We start from the raw sequence: 7,975 nt of genomic DNA on the forward strand, positions 1-7,975 counted from the left end.
GTCCTTTGCTTTGGGTCAGTAGAAATGAGTGCCCAGTGCTGGCTGTGCTCCAGAGCTCGTGGGAAATACATGGATGACAGTGGGAATAGCTGTACAGCAAGGGCTGTCAGAATTTATTTGCCAGCAACATTTCCTATTGCCCTGGATCAGTAAGACAGCAGAGGACACATTACAGCTCTAAGTGGCATTCTGGTTTAAACAGGGCTATAAACATGACCCTTTACCACAGATCTACAAAAGTATTGCCTTTGGTCTAATAAAAAGGCCTAATTTGGGTAAGAAGCCTTCTTAGATGGAAACCAGCAAAAAGAATGAAGGTGTGGGCTGATGCAAACCAGGAATTTTTCTTTGCTGCTGTACATTTAAGTTTATCCAAGTTACCCTAATTCTGGGGGATGTTTATTCATTCAACAAGGATGGGAACAGGCAGTAACTTGATTCAGGGTGTCCCCAAGTGCCATCAGTGTCACACAGTTGTCTCTGGGACTCCTGGACTCAAGCCTTGGCTTCATGTTCTGAACAGGGAGAGACCATTAAACTCCTGGAAAGGCTCAGGTGAACAATCCAGTTTAATTATCAGATCTGCTTTTATCATGAACACTGGTTTTAAGGGTAATAGCTGGAGTTTAAATTTGTTGATCTGATGCTCAGTATCTTCTTTATGGCAAGTTTGTCTTCCATGATCTAAAATGATCTGCAAAGCTCTTTGAAGTCACTGGAGTTTTCTGTAGATGTCAAGAACCTTTGGGCCGAGCACTGAGAGTCAAACACACTTGCACTCATTTGTGTAAAGGCACAATAAATCTGTGTTAATGGATAAGCAGAAGAACAGATTGTGTGATAATTCTGTGGGCTTTATATTAATATATAAATGACTTTACATGTCTTTGCATTAATCTAAATCTTCCTTAACACCACTGCTAATCTAGTCATCAGGAGTTACAGCAATGCCCAAAGACAGAGAAAAAGCAGTCAGGTATCTCACTGTGTTAGTTGTATGCTTATTGCAGTCCTTGAACATGAAGGTATCTTAATTAAAACCAACCCTAATTCAAACAAATATTCTGTGGATGTATTATGAAAGCTCTGATTAATCTAGCAATGCAATGTTTGTTTAATCAAGATATTGCAGAGATACTTTTATAAAGCCTGATAAATTACACTGCAATCCAAGGTGGCAGCAGATATAGCTGATAGCTACCTAAATATTCAAATCCTTTTAGGAGAGATGTGTATACAGAAAATAGGCAGAATTGTTTACTTTTTAAAGTCACTAAAGCTGTCATTTAATGCAAATGAAATAAAGTTCCCAAATGTGAAACTAAATTATTTTATGACTACATATTTTTAATCATGAGAAAAAAACTGTCTAGACTAAAGTTCATTGTGATGAATATTATGATGATACAGAGAACAGAAGTGATGACACTTGCTATGAGTGCTCACTAAATATGCACAGAATTATTTTGTGTTATATGTGTGAATGCCTTTGAAGAAATGCTGAAATTCAAACTTTTAGTGTCATGTGCCAGAGTAGTGATTTTTTTTTTCAGATTTTTAAAATGCAGACTTGCTCTTGAACTTCATTATGTGAAATTTTGAGGGTTTCTGATGCAAATATTCTACTTTCTTTGCAGCCTGTACAATGCAGCTGTATGGTAATTATTGCTCTTGCCCTGCTTTTTCTAACAACCCTATTGCACTTCTGCAAAGTAAACTTACAATAAGTAAAGACTCCTCAGGAGAGTTAAGGAAAATAATTTTGCCAAGTAGCTCAAGATTCTGTCAATCACACAACTTTTCCAGGCTCACTTTGGAACAAGAAGTGCATATTCCTGTTGTTATCTACCAAGATCATTCCTGCCTGTTCTTACAGAAGAGGAGGAAGGAACATGGAACTGCTGGAGCAAGCCCAGAGGAGGCACCAAGAGGATCAGAGGGCTGGAGCAGCTCTGCTGGGAGGGAAGGCTGGGAGAGCTGGGATTGTTCAGCCTGGAGAAGAGAAGCTTTGGGGTGACCCTGTTGTGGTCTTGCAGGACCTGAAGGGAACTACAAGAAAGATGGAGAGAAACTCTTGACAAGGGCCTGGAGGGCCAGGACAAGGGGGAATGGCTTCACACTGCCAGAGGGCAGGGTTAGATGGGATAGTGGGAAGGAATCCTTCCCTGGGAGGGTGGGGAGGCCCTGGCCCAGGTTGCCCAGAGAAGCTGTGGCTGCCCCTGGATCCCTAGAAGTGTCCAAGACCAGGCTGGATGGGGCTTGGAGCAACCTGGGCTGGTGGAAGGTGTCCCTGCCCATGGCTGGGGGTGGGATGAGATGAGCTTTAAGGTCCCTTCCAACCCAAACCATTCTGTGATTCTATGACAGGAGGTTGAAAATGGAAAATGAAGCCAAAACCCATAAGTGATAATGGTCTTGGTACCATCTCAGAAAAAAAGTCCCTTCCAGCCTTATCCAGAGTGTGATTCTGTGGTGACACCTCCAGTAGGTGCTCTCCTACCCATAAATCGCAGCTCAGAAATTAAAGTAAATGTAGTGCCTCCAATTAATGCAGGGCAATGCCACTAATGTCCATAAAAAGCCATCTGAAACTGCCTGAAATGATGGCTTTTGAAAACAACTTGCACTCCAATCACCCAGCTGCAGACAATTTTAGTAAAAACATAGCTGAGCTGAGCTGTGGGTTGATGGTGTTTCCATTGGCTGTGGTTTGCAAACCTCCTATTAATTTCCCAACTGAAGCTGCACAGTCATTCATCTTCAGAACAGCTATTCCGAGGATTTATGAAAGCATAATATGAAAATAAGACTAATGTATTATCTGAAAAGGGCATTAATATTCGTGGTACTGCCAGCATAAATCACAGGTCAAATGGTCATTCACATCAGAATGGGGAAGATTCCCTCAAGCCCACTAGAATGCAATTTATGTTACCTGTATTAAGAACTGAGCCAAAGTACAAAATCCTGTGGCCTGAACCTAAGAATATAATCCAATATAACACCTCACAGAAAGACTGGAACTTGGGAAAGGCAAATATACTCAAAAGAGAATACCTCCAGTCTTCCTGTGGGTTTGATCATTTGGAGTCAAATGCTTTTCTTGTACACTACAGAGCTGGGTTAAGAACTAAGAAATGCTTTTTGTTCTGAGACAGTGGAGCAGCAAGAGTTTTTACGTAGTGGCTACTAGGAATGCTTTGCATTCCTTGGAGGTACCTAAAATAAAGAACATAGCTGATAGGAGTGCCATGGTTGTAGAAATGGGATAAAGCACTCCAAATCCCAGCTAGGTGAATCACAGGAAACTCCTGAAGCAGAGTTTATTCCAGGTCTGCTGTACATTAACCAATTGTAATTATGCTGGGTTCATGCTTTGTAGAATGATAAGAATGAAAACATTCTGAGGACATATTTTACAGAGGTGAAAAACCACCTTCTAATTTTATGTCTCTTTTCCTTTGAACATTTTGAGGTTTATTTTTGCTTTGTGAGTGCACCAAGGGAAAACTGTTCCCAGCATCACAGAAATCAAGGTGAAATGCAGCCACTAGAAGAGTGGCCAGCAAAGCTACAGAATGATTGTTGATAGGGATGTTAAGAGTATCATTAAAAAATTGTAGGTATGAAATGGCACTTGGTAGTAGATACTTCAACTGGAATGAGAGCCAAGAAGGTAAGAAACTTACTGAGCAGGCTTCAGTTTTCATATTATCTGTGAGAAAAAAAGCCTTTATAAAGAATCTTTTAGGTGTGGGACATCCAGGGTGAGAAGTGTCAGGTTTACACAGCATGGTACAACTCCCCCTGTGCACAAGAGTCAACCCCTTTCCATGAGAAATGCTGGGATCCTTTAGTGCTTGCAGAGACCATTCCTGCCCACATCCAGGTCAGGAATTCTCTCTCTTAAGAGCTTCACAAGCAGCTCTTCATGGCCCTTGTATTTAAACTGAGCTATTAGTTTGCTTCTTGGAAAATAAACAGTGAGTAAACATTAGTTATTTCTATTACCAGAAATTTCCTCAGAGATCTCATATTAATGTTCTTGAAGTTTCCAACTGACTTTGTTCATTAGATATAAACCCACACACACATCCAGAGCTGTCCTAACTTCAGGAGTGGTTTGTTCTAAAACCAGGACCAGTACTTGGCCAGAGTGAACTCAGCTGATTATTCTTTTGACTGTCACATGGAGATGCATTCAATTTTGGAGTCAAGGAGTGATGCTGGGAGCACTGGGAGGGAACTGGGAGCACTAGGGTGGAGCTGGGAGCACTGGGGAGAGTGAAGAAGTGATGCTAGGAGCAGTGGGAAGGAACTGGGAGCACTGGAGGGAGTCAAGGAGTGATACTGGGAGCAGTGGGAGGGAACTGGGAGCACTGGAGAGAGTCAAGGAGTGATACTGGGAGCAGTGGGAGGGAACTGGGAGCACTGGAGAGAGTCAAGGAGTGATACTGGGAGCAGTGGGAGGGAACTGGGAGCACTGGAGAGAGTCAAGGAGTGATACTGGGAGAAGTGGGAGGGAAGTGGGAACACTGAGGGGAGTTAAGGAGTGATACTGGGAGAGGTGGGAGGAAACTGGGAGCTCTGGGAGTGATACTGGGAGCGCTGGAGGGAACTGGGAGCACTGAGACAGTCAAGGAGTGATACTGGGAGCGCTGGAGGGAACTGGGAGCTCTGGGAGAGATACTGGGAGCAGTGGGAGGGAACTGGGAGCACTGGAGAGAGTCTAGGAGTGATACTGGGAGTGGTGGGAGGGAACTGGGAGCACTGAGACAGTCAAGGAGTGATGCTGGGAGCAGTGGGAGGGAAGTGGGAGCACTGAGGGGAGTTAAGGAGTGATACTGGGAGCAGTGGGAGGGAACTGGGAGCACTGGAGAGAGTCAAGGAGTGATACTGGGAGCAGTGGGAGGGAACTGGGAGCACTGGCAGAGTCACCCATCACACGGGGCAGCCCCAGGAGTGAACAATGAGGGAGATGAGGGGGCGGGGCCCCTCCGGGATCACCTGGGCTCAGGTGCCGGGGGGAGTGGCCGGGGGACCATCCCGGGGTCTGTCGAGGAACGACGGTGAGAGGGCCGGGGGAGCAGCGGGATGCAGCTGGAGAGGGAGCTCTGCCCAGGAAGGTGCCGGGGCCAGCGCAGGAGAGGGGACCCGCATCTGAGCGGGTGGGGCAGGGTGTGGGGGTGCAGGGAAGGGCTTCCTGCCTTCCAACTCCTCTTCCCGGTTCCTCCCCAGTAACCACAAAAAAAAAAAAAAAAAGCGGGGGGTTGGAAGGAAAAGAGTTTTAAATTGTGGGGGAAACCTCCTCTGCCATCACTGTATGTGTTTAAATTGAGGGGGAACCCCCTTCAGCTGAGATTTCAAATGAAGGAAAAGTTGCCTTTTGTAGGGTTTTAGGGGATTCGTTCAATTGACGGGGATTTCCCAATTTTCTGTTATTTTCAGGTTTAAATGGAAGGAGAAAACGCTCGTGGTGTCATTTTCTGGCTTTGAACTGAGGGCAAAAATCCCCATTTTTATCATCTTAAGGTTCAAGTTGAAGAGGACTCCCTGTTGTCCCACATTTTTAAGGGTTTAAATGGAGAGGAACCTGGTTATGTGCCATTTGGGACAGAGGGGATGGGGGTGATGGGGAATCAGGAGGCAATGAGGCTTCTTGGGGGCGACTTGGAACCCTGCTAGTGAAGGACAGCCCTGTCCCCCAGGGAAGAAAGGCTGTAGCCTCGGGGTTTCAGGTGCAGATGATGGGCAGCTCAGGGCACTCCTCGGGCAGCAAGACCTTTCTGTCCTGGCACCTTTTCTTACGGAGCAATCCCTTGATGTAATCAATTTTGGAGGTGGAAGGGAAATTTCTGATGTGGTCTCTTGACAGGGAATTACAGTCCTTTCCCATGGGAAGGAAAGCTCACAGCCCCAGTGTTTCAGTGGCAGATGATGGGCTGCCCAGGGCAGAAATAACCAGCCAAACCTTCCTGCCCTGGGAGCAAGCCTGGGATATATTCCATTTTGGAGATGGAAACCAAGTTTTGGTGGTGGTTTGTCAAAAGTGAATTTATGGTTCTTTCCCTTGAGAAGGAAAGCACACTGCCCCATGACAGTGTTCTAGCATCAATCCTTGGTTATTTTCTATTTTTTTTGGGGGGGGGGGAGGGGTGTTTCATATTTCTTTTGAGATGTAGTGTCATAGTTCCTCTCTGTGGCATGGAAACCAGTTTTAGATCCACACACTGGGTGATCTTGGTGTACTTAAGTTTTTTTTTCCTAGTTTACAATGCTATTGGTTAGAGCTTTTGATCCACTACAGGGGGAATGCAAAAACCAAGCTGTTGAGCTTTTTGTCCTGTTTTTTTACTCTCTGATCTGTTAGTGGTGGGATTTGGCTTAGGATCCTGACTCTGTGAGACTGAAGTATTATGATGGAATGTGGAGTTGAAAAGGAAATGCAGATCCCAGGGTGTGTGGTGCTCTTCAGTGGGTGCACTTGAAGGTGACCCAGCAACAGTTTGCTCCCCTGGCACTTCTGTGAGCTGTATGTTTTTCAGGATGTTTTTAATTTCGTAATCGGACTCTGTGAGAGGGAAAAAAATTATTAGTACATATAATTAATTGGGAAGGAGTTCGCGTTTCCGTTTGAGTGCGGTGCAAATAAGAGTTCGCACATGAAAGGGGAAGGTCAGCCAAACCTTTCTGTCCTGCCGCACGTCGTTTGAGAGCGGTGACTAAACCTTTGGATCCGCACTTCGGGGGTTGTTTTCTGTGCTTGCAGCGCCGTGCGGTGGAACTGTTGGAGGCTGGCACTGGGCAAGGTCCACTAGATAGCGCTGTGTGCTTGAGAAAGACGAAAATACATCAGGGTTCCCTCCAAACCACCGAACGTGACGATCCAAAGCTGAAAACGTCCTCCACTGCTCTCCGAGGAAATGTACGGGCACAGAAGGTTTCGCTGCCTTCCCCTTGGAGCGTGTAAACCACCGCGAACACCGTTTGCTTCTCAGCTCTATCTACCGTGACATTCTTTCGATCTCACAGAGTCCAGAGTTTAACCAAACACTTTCCAGCTACAACTGCCTCAGAGAAATGTGCCAGGACAGAGAAATGTGCCAGGACAGAGAGTTTTCACTGACCTTCCCCCTGGTCTGTGCAAACTCGTACTCGCAGCTCAGTCCCTGTCCCACACGTTCAGCGTCGCAGGGTTCAAAGTGTCCATCTACATCCCACAGAGAAAAAAGTGTCGGGACAGAAGGAGTTCCTAGATTACCCCTTCTCCTTCCCTAAATATATATATATATATATATATATATATATATATATAAAGAGGTCCTAGAACAAAAAAGACAATGCTGGGCACACTCTCCCCGTGCAGCCTTAGACTGCACAACATCCACTGGTGGTGTGCTTTTTTTTCCAGCTGTGTGCATTGTTACATTTTGGCTCTCTCGCTGAGCCCAGCTCCATAATTTTAATCTGAAAGCCAAAGGGGAGAAAACAGTTACTGGGTTTCACAGGCACATCGAAGGGTGTCAACATCACCACGTGCACCGGGGCTACGAGCTTTCCTTTCAAGCTCTAAGTACCACCGCAGTCCTTCAATCTGGCAGAGATCCTCTCCCTGAACTAACTGTATCAAGTGTAAATAGGTGCCTGCTGAGCCAGCTGTTGTTGTCTCCATATTTAGCTCGCATCCTTTGAAAAGAAGCTCACCCCCTGGAGCTGAGCACTTTCCTGCTCAGTTGCAGGTACCATCACCATCGTATTCTTTTCCTGTTGCAGAGCCCAGCTTCAAACCTTAATACATCCAGCAATTGCTCCCATACCAAAAGTCCTGGAACAAAAAGTCAGCTCTTGCCTTCACCTTCCCTTTGTAGTGTAGGTGTAGACCCACCCCGGTCTATGTGCTCAGCTCTGTGTACTCTCAAACACTTTCAGTCTCACAGAGCCCAGTTACAAAACTAAGAACGTCCCTCAGAAAAGG

The sequence above is a fragment of the Pseudopipra pipra genome, chromosome 14 (genome assembly GCF_036250125.1).
Source record: "Pseudopipra pipra isolate bDixPip1 chromosome 14, bDixPip1.hap1, whole genome shotgun sequence".
Taxonomy (NCBI): domain Eukaryota; kingdom Metazoa; phylum Chordata; class Aves; order Passeriformes; family Pipridae; genus Pseudopipra; species Pseudopipra pipra.